Source organism: Lagenorhynchus albirostris, chromosome 10 (assembly GCF_949774975.1).
Source record: "Lagenorhynchus albirostris chromosome 10, mLagAlb1.1, whole genome shotgun sequence".
Taxonomy (NCBI): domain Eukaryota; kingdom Metazoa; phylum Chordata; class Mammalia; order Artiodactyla; family Delphinidae; genus Lagenorhynchus; species Lagenorhynchus albirostris.
The window spans coordinates 101015501-101033013 of record NC_083104.1 but is presented as its reverse complement, the minus strand read 5'-3'; the positions used below and the strand labels follow the sequence as shown (position 1 = coordinate 101033013).

General features: G+C 44.5%; 1 protein-coding gene across 3 annotated transcripts in view; it reads left to right on the top strand.

Moving 5' to 3' along the window:
- The window catches only part of FARS2 (phenylalanyl-tRNA synthetase 2, mitochondrial), a 383333-nt gene that overhangs the window by 74496 nt on the left and 291324 nt on the right, over positions 1-17513 (top strand). The window lies entirely within an intron of this gene.

Here is a 17513-nt window from a genome sequence, read left to right as displayed (position 1 = left end):
TTTCATTAACATATTTTAAAACCATCTCCGTTTTTATGTGAGAAACAAATGGAATTAATGAGGCATTACTCCTATAGTACTTCTTCCAAACACGTTCACTGAAACAGGGGGAATAATTGTCACAAAACTCCTTCCCACAAAACACCAGGTTAGTGGGTTGTCGGATATGAGCAGGAACAGTATAGGATCCTCAGGCTGGTGAGTAACCGCCGTGTGTTGTGTTACATGAGTCGTGTTTTAGGAGAGAGGGCCGTTAGCTTCAGGATGTGCTGCCTTCCTGGGAATTCAGAAATAGGTCTTAGCTTTACACAAAAGGCCACCCAGGCTTGATCCCAGAGCTGCTTGGATGAGCGCTTTTGCTACTAGGAAAGCTGACTATTTTCTGTGTTAGGAGTAATAACTATTAACAAGGATACAGATTTATTAGGAAACAAAAGGGAAATGGACAAAGACAGGTCGAAGTCTGGGAAATATGACCAAGTGATGGAATATCACCTACAGCTAATGAGCCAGCGGAGGTGTGACACCAGTGACAGGGCGTCCAGGTCACGGCAGTGGCAGGTGCATAGCCCAGTTTATCTCATTACAAAAATGAGCAAGGGCGGTGCTCCCTGGTTGGTAAGCCTGCAAGCCGTGGGAATGGCAGAGGAGAGGAGGCTGCAAGACACACACTGGTGTGTTAGTGGTGGAAAAAATCCAGGCTCCCTTAGACGATGGGAAACAGGGAGCGGGGAGGGAATTAGCCTCATCTCATTTCACACTTGTGCGGGGTCTGGTCCAGTTTAGCGGGGAGCAGGCGCTAGTTAGAAAGATTCTGCTTCTAGTTATAAAGATTACACACACACACACGTACACGTATGTGTCTAAGAATATAGTTTGATAAAGTAATTCCACGTGCCGTGTTTCGTTTACTCCTCGTAATAAAAACTTGTGAGACAGATTATTCCCACTTCAGCCACAAGGAATCTGAGGCCCCAGTAGGTTAGCGACTTGCCCAGTATTACCCAGCCAGCTGGTGGCAGAGTCAACCCTGAACTTCACCTGTTCTACTGTGGTCTGTTGCTTTTCATAGAGGAGCTGCTTGGGACCCAAGAGGGGCTTTAGTTCCAGGAACGGTGTTGGAGAGAGAGGGGTGGAGTTTTGTGGATTCCTGGCCTCAGCTATAGTGTTGGTACTAAGTCTGACCTAATCTTAAATCTCAAAAACATTTGTTTACTTCTTTCAGTTTATTACCCTAGGAATAGGATTTTTCTCAATAGTTTTAATCATGCTACATATATAATTTACAAAACTATATTGTCATCCTTTAAAGTTTTCCTGTTATTTCATAATCTCGGTAATCATTGTTTTCATCACTACATGGTATATTTCAGCAAGGAGGAAAGTGCACAGAGAGGTATGGGGTAAAGGAACAAGGATAAACACAGAAATGGATGAACTATGACGATGTATATTTTATTTAACTATTAATTGTGAATAAAACCCTTCTGTGTTTCGAGACAAGGTAAGATGTATCAGTATTCACAAATATAAATGTGTTAAATTTACCAATTTAAAGACATACCTTATCAGACTGGACATTTTTCAATTAGAGAAACCTGAAGTAGAATCATACCAGAGGTTGAGAGTAAAGGGCAGGAAAATATATATCAAGCAAATACTTACTAAAGGAAAGCTGGTAAAGCAATTATTAATATTAGATAGAATAGAATATATGGAAGAAATATTAACTATGAATAAAGAGGGATAATACATCGACCAGGATGCTTTATGACTTAGGAATTTTAATGTGCCCAACATCATAGCCGTAATGTAGAAACCAAAAGTGAAGAAATAAAAGTTAAGTTTGACAAATTCATAATCATAGTAGAAGATTTTAAATGACCTCAATCGAAAACCAATGGATTAAGCAGACAAAGTGAGTAAAGATACAGGAAATCTGAAAAATATGGTTAAGAGGCTTGATTATGTTTATGTTTAAAATGCTGTAAGTGTGTGTGTGTGTGTGTGTGTGTGTGTGTGTATTTCTGTGTGTTTGGACAGACAGACAGACATATACATAAATCCTGTACCCAAGAGCTGGAGGTATATAGTCACATGGAATAACTTAAAAAAATAAGGGGCTTCCCTAGTGGTTCATTGGTTAATAATCCGCATGCCAGTGCAGGAGACACGGGTTTGAGCCCTGGTCCGGGAAGATCCCACATGCCGAGGAGCAACTAAGCCCATGCGCCCCAACTACTGAGCCCGTGTGCCACAACTACTGAAGCCCACATGCCTGGAGCCCGTGCTCCACAACAAGAGAAGCCACCGCAATGAGGAGCCCATGCACCGCAACAAAGAGTAGCCCCTGCTTGCCGCAACTAGAGAAACCCTGCGTGCAGCAACGAAGACCCAGTACAGCCAAAAATAAATAAATAAATAAATAAATTTTAAAAAAACATGTTGCCCATGTACTAGGTGACAGTTGAAGTCGTAAACAAATGTCAAAGAATCAGTAACATTAATAGAACCATGCCTGACTACAATGTAGTTGATGTAGAAAGCAGTAAGAAAAGGATACTAAAAGTTTCCATATCCTCAGCCATCTAAAAATTCACAACTATAGATTCATGGGTTAAAGAGAAATATTAGGATGTATCAGAAGTTACTTACCACTCACCAACAATGAAAATACTCACTTCAAACTGCTCGGGCATGGGGGAAATAGTCACTTTATTACGTAGGAACTTGGTCGACCCACTTAAGTTGTACCATCACAGTTAACATTAATAAAGCAAAATGGACGGGATGCAGCTAAAAAAAAAGTACGGGCCATACATTTCGTTTTAAATATATTATTAAAAAAAATTAAAACCCTGCTAAAAGCAAACAACATTGTTCTCAAAAGTGGGAATTGGGTTGTATAGTTTTTAGTAGTCCCAAGTCTTACAAAACAGACACAGCACCTGGAATAGCAGAACCCCAAACCACAGACAACTCCCCAACACCCTGGCTGACAGCGTCTCGCTAAGCGCTTCACCGCTGGCTGGCAGATCTGCACTGTGTCAGAAACTGAGACGGTGGGGGAAGCCGGGGGCCAAGAAGAGGAGAACTTCCTTAGGAGTCTCCCAGAGAACAAACTGTGGGAACCAGATTGACTAGAGGGGTTTGACATTAAGTCCTGGTGGTAACACTGTTCACCAGTGGCCACTACCATCACATAAAGCGGGGCAGTCAGACTTACATGTCTCCTGATGGAAGAATACAATGCCACCTGTGAAGTCCTGCCCAAAACTTTGGACCTAAATCAGTTCAAATAGCTAGATCCAACAACCAAATTTATAGGAGATACAGAGGACAGAGAAACACATTAAACTATACCATGTAGATGTGATAAGCAAAATCCAGCCTGACGAAATTCTACAGCAGTGTTCCTCAAGGTGAGATCTGCATAATGAAATAAGTACAAGAATCAGAAGTAAGTGATTAGAAATGTTTAGACCGTCATAGTCAAGCCTGTTGTCAGAGGACTTCTGTGGCTCTGCATGCAGACTGGTCCAGGTGTTCCCAGATGCTCTTGGTGAGCTGCATGTGCTCAGTCTGGGTGGTGGTTTTGTGCAGTAGCACCGTGTATCATTTCGAGACCGATTAGAAATCGAAAACTGTCTCTTTACCGTAGACAGTTTGAGAAGCACTGCTCTACAGGATAAATGATTCAGTTTCTTCAAATAAAAGCAAGGAAAACAAAAGGGGAAGACAGTAGATGGTGCCTATAGCTTAAAAGGACAGATCTCAATCACAATGTGTAGATCCTATCAAGAGAAAACACCTTTCAAGAAAAAAAGATTTGAGACCATTGGAAATTTGAACACCAACTGAATATTTGAATTTAAGGAGTTCTTTATTTTTACTTTTCTAAGGTATAACAATGGTAGTGTATTTTTATACAGTCATTCTCTTTCAGAGATACATATTGAAATACACATGAGCAAAATGATGTCTGGATTTTCTTCAAAATAATGGGGGGTAGGTGTCTGGGGGTGAATGTAAGAGGATTGGTCATGAATTGTCAATTATTGAAGCCGGGTGTTGGATACATGATGAATCCAACATTATCCTTTCTATTTTTGCATGTGTTTGAAATTTTCCTAATAAAAGTTCGAAGAAAAAGACTGAAGGAAAACATTGGGATCAGTCAGTCAATAAAAAAAAAAATTTGCTGAACACGAACTGGGATCCGGGGCTGTAAGAAGGTATCACACAGTCATGAGGAGGTCCCTGGTTTCACGGGGAAGACAACAGTTAAGATTAAAAAAATAACGGGAGGCGGGAGATACTAAACACTAGAGCGTGAGCACAGGTTACATTCAGTAGAAAACTGAAACTGATTAAATCTAGAATTAATAGCCTCTCTTCCATCATTCTGAGATGATTTTACTGTGAGGTTTTATAAAATCTGAAAGACTTGTAGTCTTTCTCAAAAAATAGAAAAAGAGGGACCTATCAAACTCATTTCATGTTAGACTTGTTAATAACAAATTAGATAAAAAAGATAATATTAGAGGTTTCATCTTTATGAACACAGATTATTCTCATTTCTAATGAACAGGTACAGAATTATTAAATGAAATGTTTGCAAATGTAATTTGTTGGAGTATTGTGTCCTACCACATTATTACTATGCATGTATTACATTATATGATATTAACTGATACAAGGGGAAAAAGCATGTGATCACCTCAGTAGATGTGGGAAAATCATTTGGTGGCATTTAATGTTTTAGGACGTTAAAAAAGCATTTGATGACATTAATATGATAAAAACTTTTAGCAAGCTAGGAACAGAAGGGAACTTCCTTAACATTATGAATGATATTTGTCAAGCACTCACAGCATACATCATAATTAGTGGTGAATCATTATAAACAGTCCCATCAAATTAGCAACAATTCAGGGTTGCTTGCCATCACTGTGTGGGAGGTTCTAGTTTATGCAGTAAACCAGAAAGAAATGAAGATCTAAGCATTGGGAAACATGAGATAAAGCTGCCTCATTTATGGATGACATGATGGGCTACCTAGGAAATTGAATAGATATCCAGATCAATTATTAGTGCTAATAAGAGAGTTCAGCAGTGCTGTTGGATACAAAGACAATATACAAAAATACATTTCTTATCTACAGGTAATAGCCAGTTAGAAAATAAAATGGAATAAAGATTTTATTCATAACATCAACTAAAACTTCGAAGAATCTAGGTATCATTGTTGCAGAAGATGTTCAAGATACTTGTAGATAAAATTATCAGATATTATTAAAAGACGTAAAGGAAGAAGAGACAAAGGAAAGGAAGGAGAGACAAAGGAACGATATACCATGTTCCTAGATTCATGAAGATGACAGCTTTCCCCAAATCAATCTATAAATTCATCGTAAATCTAATAAAAATGTCTACTGCGTGTTTTGGAGAAGTTGAAGGACTGATTTTCAAATTTATAGGAAGAGCAAGTTTACAAATAGCCAGAAAAAAATTTAAGAGCACCAGTGTAAGGGGACACGCCTTACCAAGCATCAAGACTCATAATGCTCCAGTTATTAAGATGGTTTTGCATTGGCACAAGTTTAGTCAAATAGAGAACTTTGAAACAGCTCTCCTCATATTTGGGAGTTCGTTTTCATTATAAAATGGAAGTGATGTTAATAAGTGGGGAGATGATGGATTCCACATGAATTGCTCTGAGACAGTTGTCTGTAGAGGAAAGAACACTTGGTCTCTACCTCACACCAAATGCAAAATTCAACTCCGGATGGTTTCACAATCCATTTGTGAAAAGGAAGTCTTCAAAACTTGAGAAGAAAATACAAGAGATTATTGTTATCACCTTGTGGGTAGAACACAGTCTCTTAAATCGAGAATTCCTAAACAAGAAAAATCCTTAGTGGAAGAAAAATTTTAAAGTTGACTGCGTTAAGGTAAAACTTAACACCTAATAAAAGAATTCTTAAACAAAGTTAAAAGGCAAGCATCAGGCTGGGTGGAGAAATCTGCTATGCATATAACTAACAGAGGATTATTGTTGATCAAATATAAAGGTCTCAGTATGATAAAAAGAATCCAGTAGGAAAAAATCTGAAATACCAAGAGTTGGCCGATATGTGGAGCCGTGAGAATGCTCTGAGGGAGTATAAAACCCACACCTGGAACCCCACTCTCAAGTGTGTAGTTCAGATGCGTCTTGAGTGCTTCTATCAGCAGATAGTGAGAATGTTCATAGCACTATCAGTATGGTATGGTATTCATATATTTGTGAAAATGAATAAATCACAATCAAATATATTAACATGAATGAATATAGAAAGTAGCATTAGGCAAAGAAAGTTTTAAAAGCGTACATTGTATGATTGCATTTATGTAAAGTTTAAGACATGGGCAGAGCTAACCAATATATTATTTTGGTGTTTGTGCATGTGTGGACAAGTTATGGAAAGCAGGGGAATAATTTAAACATTAAGTTTGGTTGTTACCTCTACAAGGAGTGGCAGGGGATTGTGATCAGGTACGGGCATGCAAGGGGCTGCAAGGTTTTTGGTACTATTCTCTTTTCTGAAAATGGATATGGGTGGTGAGCAAACATGTATGTGCTTTTATTACTATTTAAAATGACATACACTTTTTATAAATCGATCGTGTAATTTTTTTTTAAGAAAGAAAAATGGGCAAAGAACATTAACAGCCTGTTGATGGAAGAAGCATGAGATCAGCCAATAAACAAGGATCGGTTTTATTGGTAAATAAGGAAATGCAAATTAAAGCAACCAGATATTCCTACAAACTGATTAGATTAGCAAAATTTAATAATCTTGACAATACCGAGTATCTAGAGGAACCATAAATCTTACACCCTTCGACGGGGAGTATATGTAGTTGCCACCACTTTGTAGAGTTATTTGGTAGTTTTCCTTTTTTTTTTTTTTTCTTTCTCAAATTGTGCGCTCTGGGATCTGGCATTTTTCTTTTAGGTGTTACAAATAAAGGACAATGGGCTCTAAGTGTGCATTGAGTGCTTCACAGCAGTTAACATAAATAAACTAGAGGTACCATGTCAACTTGGATGAGGTTTTAATAAAACGTTGAGAGAAGCAAATAAATTATGAGTGATACTAAACTAGGATATCTTCCTAATAGGTATTTCAAAATGTGCCCAACAATACGTGCTCTCACTGTGCCCTTAGTCTGTGCTCCTTCCCTCTCGCTCTCTGTCTGCGTGCACGAGCTCCAGCTCCTCCTCAACACACACACGTGCATGCACACCACAGCCACACAGTTTTTTTGTTACATAAATATGTAGGTACCACACAGTTTTTTTGTTACATAAATTTGTAGGTAGGTGTGAAAAAAGTACATGGGAACGATAAACACCGAAAGCAAGACAGTGATTTCCTGTGAGGTGAAGGCAGGGCGAGTGGTGGTGGCACAGGCGTCATCACTGTTTGCAAAGGAATCAAGATGTTATGGATTTTTCGGAGCGTAGAAGGATCTCTGAGACTGAAAAGTTTGAGAACCACTGTTCTATAGCTTCGAAACTAAATTTTTGGAAAACATTTATTGAGACATTTATTTTTGCAAAAGATAGCAGATTTCATGTGTTTCATGTGTTTGTGGACCCACTGGAGGGAGCCCATATGAATCCTGTACCTATTTAATCTGATTTAAATATATTAATTAAAAAGTACACATCTGGACCAGTGCTCGAAGAAGCTCCACTTTCCTTTGGTCTCCGGAGATGCCTGTCCTGTCTCGCTGGTGGTGCCCTGTTCAGGGGGCCTGCGAATGCACGGGGTGGGCAGGGGGTGGGCAGGGGGCAGACATTCTGCAGTTTACTCTCCACTCTTGGCTGCAGAGGCTTTGTTTCCTCCGTGTCTCTATCCCTGTTTGATGATTTCCTCTGGGTAGGTGTTATCCAGGGTCTTTCTATTACATACACTTGTGCAAGTGATAGTTTATTCATGCTGAGCCTTCCTTTCTGCCTAGTCCCGTCTTCATTATTGTAAAAAAAAAATCTAAATGCTACGTTTCTTCCTCCGTTCCTTCCTTTCCCCCTTCTCCCCTCCCCCCTTCTTTCTTTTTTTTTTTGGTAAATTTATTTATTTATTTTTGTCTGCCTTGAATTTTTTGAAATTTTTACTGGTCTACGAAATACAAAACTTTAGGTCTTAATAACTGAAGATGTGGTGATATTATGGAGACGTTGTAAATATTTTATAATATATGATTCATGAATATTCACACAGAAACAAAGGAGCATATTTTCATAGAAGAGATAAATGAAGTTGTATAGAGAAGTAAGCTTTTTTTTCTTAGTTTTTTTTTTTTTTTGGCTGCATTGGGTCTTCGTTGCTGCACGTGGGCTCTCTCTAGCTGTGGTGAGCGGAGGCTACTCTTCGTTGCGGTGCACGGGCTTCTCATTGCGGTGGCTTCTCTTGTTGCGGAGCACAGGCTCTAGGCACGCGGGCTTCAGTAGTTGTGGCACATGGGCTCAGTAGGTGTGGCTCATGAGCTCTAGAGTGCAAGCTCAGTAGTTGTGGCGCACGGGCTTAGTTGCTTCGTGGCATGTGGGATCTTCCTGGACCAGGGCTTGAACCCGTGTCCCCTGCGTTGGCAGGCGGATTCTTAACCACTGTGACACCAGGGAAGTCCTGAGAAGTAAGCTTTTGCTATAATTTTGACCACAACGATTGCTATATACTACTTCATCACGATGTCTGTGTGAGGTTCATATCCCATCCCATGCCCCTTTTTATAAGTGATCACTGTTGCTCCCCATTTCCCCCTGTAGGAGTGCGGGTAAGGGACTTCTCCATAGACTGGTCTGCAATGGCTCAATCCTGGTATAGACATCCTTCATTACAAACAACCCCTTTAGCCTCTATCGTGGTCCATTCTTGTTAGAAAACCACTCTCATTTATCATTAGAAAATTTTATTTTTCTCCCTTTGATACTGTCTCCCACTTTACAGATGGTTCATTAGAACCCTACTGTTCCCGGGCTGCTTTTCCCGGGCTCCCCCAGTGTCAGTCTTGTGGTGATCCAAGCACAGTCTCTTTCTTCTTGCTCTCTACCCCGAATCACTCTTCTGTCCTTCAGTGAATGACAGGTTTTATTCTCCACCATGTGGTGATTGGGTTTCCTTAATGGCCTCATGTGGAGTGGGCTTTATTGAAGGCGTTTTTATTTGGCCTTGATAGATTATAGTCACCATGTTTCCCTAATCTCTTCCTGAAAATCTTTTAGGAAGGACTCCCCCTGTCAGAGACACACTTACACTGAAATGGCTTTTCTGTTTTAAAATTCTTTTTCTCTACCCAAATGTTTACTCTGGCATATCTCTTGACAATGAAGCAAAAGGTGGCTGGTCACAGCCAGGACCCACGATATGTTGGACTTGGGTAACACCCGGTTACTGGGGGGCAGAGGGGGGTTTACAGCGAGCCTGGTCTCTGTTTTCTGTGGCGCAGCGCCTGTGCAGATAATTAGTTCTTGCTTATGACAAGGCCGGGACGCATGGCCTCTCAGCCTGAGGCCCCGACACTGACCCGTGGCTTACTGTCCATGACCTCGGGGAGCTGTCAGCACTTACTGCCTGGAGCTGCTCGTTTGCGTATATCTGATTTCTCCAACTGGCCAGTCAGTGCCTAAAAGGTCACTCTTTCTTCCCTGTGCCTCGTCCTTTCTCTAACCCAGGGTCCTGCACTGAGTAGCAGTTGGTGAACGTGGTATTCGAATGCCTCCCTCGTTCTGCCGACGTCCGCTCTGCGAAACATGGCAGCTCACAGTGTCAAGTGCGTGGCGGTTCACCCCTCAGCTTTTCACTCTCAGAGCTGTTTCTCCTGCCCCAGGCTTCCCAAGGAGCAGGTGTATCAGTCAGGGCTGGATTGCAAGGCAGTGAGTGCCTGTGACTCGATCAGGGCAAGCTTAATATACAGGATTATTAAGTGTAACACAGAGAATCGGGGGATGCGGGGTTGGCGGGTAAGAAGAGAACTCTAGAGGGCGTGGGACTAGCAGCTACAAGAGCAGCTGACGCCCCCAGCCTGAGGCTGAGCCCCAAGGAAAGAGCTTCCCCCCACCCGACCCCCGCACCCCCGTCTGTGGCTCCCGAGGGGCACCAAGCTGGTAGTGGTTTCATGCTGATGGAATCGCTGGACATCCACCCTCTGGAATTTGCTGGAAATCTGCTTCTGAGGTGCCAGGGGAAGCTGTTTCGGGGGACGTGTCTTGCAGAAAGCACTGTGCTGTGAAACCGCCCAAGAGGGGCAGTCCTGGGGGGCAGCTGCTGCTGCCCGCACCGAAGGGCACAGGCGCGGGGAACCAGCCAGAGGCCGCTCGCAGCGTCTCTCCAGCACCTCTGCTGGGCCAGCTCAGCGCTGCGCCAACTGGCAGAGGACGAATATTTAAAGGGCCCAACTCAGTTTTCGCGAGCAGTTGATGCAGGGTTGATCTGTGGCGCAGAGGCAACCGTCAGCTGGCTCCCTTTCCTGAATATCTGGAAGGCTTCAGGGAGACAGGCTGTTACTCCCCCCATCAGTGAGTGGCTAGGGAAGGTCACATTTAAGGAGGCAAAGGCATTTGTCCTTGATGGTAACTCAAGGTTTCTGAATATAATTTAGGTGGCGGGAAGCCCTCTAGTTATTTGTTCTTAGTACATGGAACGTATAAAGGATGGGGGATGGTTTGAAGGATAAAAGCTCATGATTCTGAACCAACACAGCATCTAGAGAAAAACAGATGAGTATCTTCTATCTCAGTCCTCCAGGATCTCAAGAAAACTCTTACCGTGTCTATTCTCCATCCGCTGTTGGAGGCCAAGAGGGCCTCGTTGGGTTTTACTGAGTCCACATAATTACAATAGCAGTGTTTTTTGTACTAGCTCAAGTGTTGTGTGAAAGCAGCAGAAATATTTTCACAGCGATGTTATACTCTTTCAAGGTAGACTTCACACCTTGCTAGAAACCACGTTTCTTGGCTTGGTGCCCATTCCTGTAGCTGTTGTGTGGATGGTGGTGGAATTTCACGTCTTCAGCTTGGTCCGTGCCGGTGGGCGGTGACGGGCTGGAGTGTTCTTCGTCGGCCTCCGACGGGCCAGCAGCCCGTGACGCTCACATCCCGTCGGACTGCGTGTCCAGATCCCTGAGTCTACCCTTGGACGTACAAGGTGACACCTGCTCTTTAGCTGGTACTTTAAATAGCCTCTTTCTGAGGCTTTGCCTAATGCCATGCTCCTGACTCAGCCTGGGGTAGGTCTCTGTGAAGTTGTAAACTTGTTAACATGAATGAATTTGAAAGATAAAGTAGGGTTTTCTTAAACTGGATACATCATCTAAACACCATACCGTTTTTCAGCTTTATAGAGACTTCGTACAGTGTTGTATGTGAATTGGTAGCATTTCATCAGAGCAATGATTTCCAGCATTTTTCTTTTACCGTTTGAGAATCTGCTGAGAGGTTCGGACACCCTCCGCAGATACACACACACTTTGTATGTACGTAGCTTAAAAGGTGCTCTAGGCACCCGGATGAGATGATGAAATTAGATGAGAGTCAAGGAGCCGCTTCAGTCTCCACGTTGCTGATTTCCAGCCTGAGTCTGTAGTAAATTGGAAAAGTCTCTTCTTTATTCTCTCAGCCGCTCTCTCTTCCCACTTCTGCTGCTTCTCTGTAATACTTCTCTTGGGTCACGTTACCGTGCTGGGATTGTGTTTGGTGGTGCATTACATGAACAGCAGACGTTAGGGTTAAGTTAGCCGTAGGAAGGCAGAGGATGCCTCCTAACTTGGGAATGACTGGATGTTAGCTGTCGGGGTGATTCGAGGGTCAGGCTTAAGTCAGGAGTTAAGCGTCACAGGCTGCCTAGAGCTGGAGGCTGGGTTGAGTGTATTTGGGGAAGCCAAAGGAGAGATTTCTGTGTAAGTCTGAGAGTCTCTCTCCTGGGGCAGGGAACATTCCAGATCCAAAAAATGGCAGTAGTTGTTCTATGTTTGGAAAGCTTGCAAGGCAGACAGCTACCTGGTGACTGGACTCAGGTACAGAGTCGAGAGCGTGGATCTTGTGGGGAACAGATCTTACCACACGCCCAAGAGGAGGTGACCCGTGTTAGGGTTTAGTAATTAGTTATATGTGTTATTTCAGGTTCATGACCAAGGCTTAAAACAGGAAGGATTTATACCAGACAAATGGAAAATATAACTTTCTCACAAAAGGATCTTGAGTGAGAGACTGTTTTTCAAAGGGAATTTGGGCTACCATCTCCAGGGTGATATATCTCTCAATATTTTTAGGACATGGACTCTTAGATGAAGGGAAAGACCCCTCAGTTGAGTTGGCCCAACTCTTTCACCTTTTCAGTGCAAAAAGAACTCTGTGGTAGCAATCTTGTGTCATTTTGTGGGGAATTTGGCATTGGGTCCATGTAGAATACTGTCCATCAGCTTTGGCAGTAGTGGTGTAAATGATTCTTATTTGAACTACAGTGTCTTAAATATAATTTTTTTAAATACAGATTTATTTATTTATTTTGGGCTGCATTGGGTCTTTGTTGCTGCGCACGGGCTTTCTCTAGTTGCGGCAAGCAGGGACTACTCTTCATTGCGGTGCGCGGGCTTCTCTTGTTGCGGAGCACGGGCCCTAGGTGCATGGGCTTTAGTAGTTGTGGCACATGGGCTCAGTAGTTGTGGCTCACGGGCTCTAGAGCACATGGGCTTCAGTAGTTGTGGCATGCGGGCTCAGTAGTTGTGGCTTGTGGGCTGTAGAGCGCAGGCTCAGTAGTTGTAGTGCCTGGGCTTAGTTGCTCCGCGGCATGTGGGATCTTCCCGGACCAGGGCTCAAACCTGTGTTCTCTGCGTTGGCAGGCAGATTCTTAACCACTGTGCCACCAGGGAAGTCCCTTAAATATAATTTTAACATCTAGTTGTTAGGTGTTGATTCCATCACATATGGTGTAGTGTTTATTAAACAACCCACAATAAATTCATCTATAACAATACAACTAATAATAATTTTTGGTTGAAAGGTTCTACCAGCATTCAAAATCTACAACCAACCCGCGACACCATTGAAGATCTAGTGATAATTTTCTTCTTGTGAATTGTGGTGATTCCAACTTTTCAAATGTGTTCCAGGGGTTTTTGGTGTTGTCCATTTGTATTAATCAGGATTCTCCAGAGGAACAGAGCCAATAGGGTGTGAGGGTGTGTGTGTGTGTGTGTGTGTGTGTGTGTGTGTGTGTGTAGAGAGAGATGAGATGAGATGATTTATACTAAGAGATTTATTATAAGGAAGTGACTCACTTGCTCGTGGAGGCTGAGAAGTCCAGATCAAGGAGAGCCAACGGTAGAGTTTCAGTCTGAATCCAAGTGTGAAGGCAGGAGAAGACTGGTGTCCCAGCCCAAAGACAGTCAGGCAGAGGGAAAGAATTCTTTCTTAGCCTTTCTTCTATTCAGGTCTTCAGCAGATGGGATGAAGCCCACTCACATCGGAAGGGCCTTCTGCTGTACTCAGTCAACTGATTCAAATGTTAATCTCATCTAGAAACGCGCTCATGGAAACATACAGAAATAATGTTCAACCAGATACCTGAGGACCCCGTGGCCCCGATAAGTGGACACAGCATGACCCGTCACAGTCCTGGGCAGCAGACTCTGTAGTGGGCACCCAGTCCCTAGGCAATTCTGATAACGCCTCAGCTTTGTCCTAGAGACGCCACATTTTAGACACTCCTCGTAAACCACTTGGTCAGTTACTAGTAAGTAGCCTTCATTTATACACGACAGTGTAGAAGTGTGGAACTGTGCACTTCTCGCCAATTGGGACTGAGTAAAGGACGTGAACTTTTGGGTCCTGGCTCTTGGAGGCCAGCTGTGGGCCTTGGCATCATTTACGGAAAATGTTTCTGGGAGCAGTGCCTGCCACCCTGGAAATGACACCAGCTCCGGGGAGTCCAGTCCTGGCTCTGCACCTCACTGTCCGCAGCCTGAGATGAGTCTTCAGCCACTTGGAGCCTCCGTTTCCTTAGTTGACACAAGGACCACTCCCGAGTGTGGCTGGAGAGCCTGGCTGGTGGCTGATGAGCTGGAGACGCTCAGCAAGTGTCAGAACCGCTCCCCACCCCCCCGCCCCTGCCATAGTTATCTTAAAAATAGATGCCTGGTTAAGTGTACGTCTACCTGTGTATCATCAGCATGAATCAGTGACCTCGTGGGTCCTACGTTTTAGGTCTGATCTGTTTTTTTTTTAAGCCACTGCTGTCTTTTCCGTGGACTGGTTAGTAGTGTGTCTTCTGTCATCTTCCTTGAGAGGAGGTGACAGAATTTCGACAGAGCCTCACTTGGTCCTGTTATGCTTCACCCACTGATGTCACAAACGAGCTGTTCAGCCATCTGAAGAGGAAAATGCAGTCTCTTTCTCTGTGTCATCTGTCGTCATGGCCTAGGCAGGGGGCGATGAGAGACCACGATTTTAAAGTCGGCAGCAGAATGGGTGAACTTTCCTCCTCTGTTAAATGGCGGTTGTCGTGAGAACCAGTTCGCGCAGGACGCGGTGTTGTCACCACTGTTGGTTTTTGCCTCAACACATCCAGACCTCTAAGCTCTCGTGTGGTTCGCGTGCGGCTTCGTGTAAGTTCCCCGCTTTGAGGTTTCTCATGTGTCCTCTGTATAGACCAGAGCTTGGCAGAGTACGAATCTATATCCTTCTCCCACTGGTACCCCTGGGAGAATCCGTAAGAGAAGAAAAGTGCTGAAAAACACACTCCTCATCATGGGTCGGAGTTAATAAAAGCCAGCCAAACAGCTGGATGTCCAGAACACCCAGGAGGCAGAGGTCACTCGCTGATGGTGCTGACGACATTTCTGCGGGGAGCAGCCTCCCGCGTGCCAGGGAAACGGCCCCGTGGAGGCGTGTAACTTCTTGTCCCCAGGCTCTTCCTGACACTGGCTTCTCGGGAACACGCGTCCTTGAGGAACTGAAGAGCCTCTGTGATATATTCAACCTGAGTTTTCGCTCATGGAGGCTTGAGTGAGGGGAGATTTGGAAAGACCGTGCCGTTCGGCGAGGACCTGTTTGAGTTTGCGCCTGAAGGTCTGGGGTGGGGCTCCTGAGAAGGGTTGGACAGAAATCACTTGGAACTCGAGCTTCGGTCTTTGTAGCACCCTCGGCAGCCAGCGCGCGTTCAGCTGCCTGGCAGAAGTAGCTTTTCAACCTCCAGGGTGTCTGTGTAGCATCTTTCGTCACGGAAGTCGACTTCCCCGTCTTCCCATGACCGCCCTGGCACCAGTCTGGCGTCCGGGAGATGAGGGAGCAGCGGGAGAGATGCGCTCTGCTGTCCGTGGAGCACGGCCTCGGCAGGCCCCTCCTCGCTGCTCCGCTCTGCACCTTGATTAACCGGCCTGTGGTGTATCACCAGAAATCCAGGCAAGGGCAAAACTGAGTCAGTATCAGTTAGCTAAAACAGGAACGGACTTCCCACAGAGACCCCAGGATGGAGCTGTACTCAAGGCGGCCCTTTCAAACACAGGTCTTCCCAAATAATGAGCCGTAGAAGATTTCATTTAGGGCCTAGTTGTTTAAAGAAATTAAAAACTGAAATTAGCAGCTGAAATCCACTTGGAGGAGTCTGCTATCCCTTTAATATGTCTGTCTGTTCCTCTCACTGAGACATCCCAGTCCTTCCTCCGAAGTGATTTGAATACTTAATATTTGCCGAAATGCTTTAGTTGGATTTGAATAACGTAATTGAATTTCTCCTGCTGCATTCAGGGTACGTGAAGGCTTGGGAGTTCCTGTGGTAAGATGTGGATGTGCTTATTTTTAGAAGTGATTCTTACTTATTTCTCTGTCTGCGAGCCAAGAATTAATAAGCAGTGGGCCTGCCAGACAGATGAGGCTGTATTCATCAGGGTTCCAGGCTTTATCTGCCACTCTCCAGGTGAATGGCTTGTGTCTGGGGCTCAGAGATGATCTGCCCAGTGACAGGTTTGGGTTGAGCTGAACTGGATATAGATTGGATGCCATGTTTTCTTAGGAACCTCATCGTAAACAGGATTGTTATAAAGTAAGATCCTGACTACGTGCCACTGCTTTGTGGACAGCCTAGGGAGAGAGACAGATGAACTGGAAGGTCTAACCACGCAGTCGGCACTGGGAAAGAGATATGGCCAGGGCACAGAGGAAGGAAATCTTTATCCCTGGGGTAATCGTGGAAGGCTTACCAAAGAATCTTCAAGAGGAACTGGAAGTTATCCCGGCAGGGAAGGGGGCGCCGTGTTCCAGGTAATGGGAGTAGCAGATTTGAAGGCACGGAGACTCAGAGTGTGATGAATCCCTGCAGCGTGTCTAGTGGCGTGGCTGGGGCTTGGAGGAGCGATGGGAGAGGAAGCTGGAGAGAGAGGTATGAACTGTTCTTGAAGGGCCTTTGACGTAAATTTTTGGAGTCTGAGCATTAGTTTAAAAAGAGTGAGGAGTCTTAAGTAATTTTTAAGCATAAGAGGGATGTACTCAGTTTGGCATTTTAGAGAAATCTGCATAGCAGCCTGTGGAATGGAGCAGCGTAGGGCAAGACTGGATTTGAGGAGACTAGATTATGTATAATCATCGAAGAACCGATGCAGGGCAAGCCCACGAAATGGCCCAGGTGCCAGAAAGGAAAGGGTGAACTTGAGGGGTGATGTGGGGTTTACTGGATTTGGTGGCTGCGTGTGGGGAAGTGAGGGAAAGGGAAAAGCCACTGAAAATTTCTCTTGGGCTGCCTTCTGGGTACCACTCCCAGAGTTAAGGGTCACGGGGGGAGAAGTGTTTTGGAGTGGGGGTCAGGAGAGTTAGTGGACTTTGGGACGTGTTTAGGTGGAGGCTTTGCACACGGACATGTCTGGTGGGCAGGTGCGGGCGTGCGCGTCTGGGATGGAGATGCAGGTTTACGCTCCATCGCGTGTGGGTGCTTCAGCCCCGTTCATCTAGGGCAGTCGGCAGACTAAGGCGTGTACAAGCGGAAAAGGAGGCCCGCGGAATAGAAATGTGTAGTGACGCAGAGGAAGGAAAGGGAGGCTGTTAAGAGGACCAAGGAAGAGTGACCAGCTTAACTGTGAGGGGAAGGGTCGTCGTAGCAAGAGATGGGATGAGAGGGAGTTTCGTTTCTTTTGTGGACTGTTGTGTAAAGAGAAGAACTGACCATGTTTACTCAGGAGAAGGAGCCAGAAGAGAGGTTAGAGGTGCAGGAGGCGTGGGAGGATTTCTCAGTGAGAAGTGTGTGGACAGGGTGTCATTGCAGGGGCGTCAGTAGCGCCTAGAGCTGGACGGGAGAGGGTGCACGTTTTGTTTTTGTTTTTTAATTGGAGGTGGGCCTGAAGGACTGCAGCATGGCTGCATGGCAGGTGCATTTAGGGGCGGGAATGGGAGGCTGGAAGTGGGGGTCTTATCTGATGACCTCTCTCTTCTCAGGAAGGAAGAAGGCAAAGCCTTTCCTCTGGTGACGCAGTGTGGG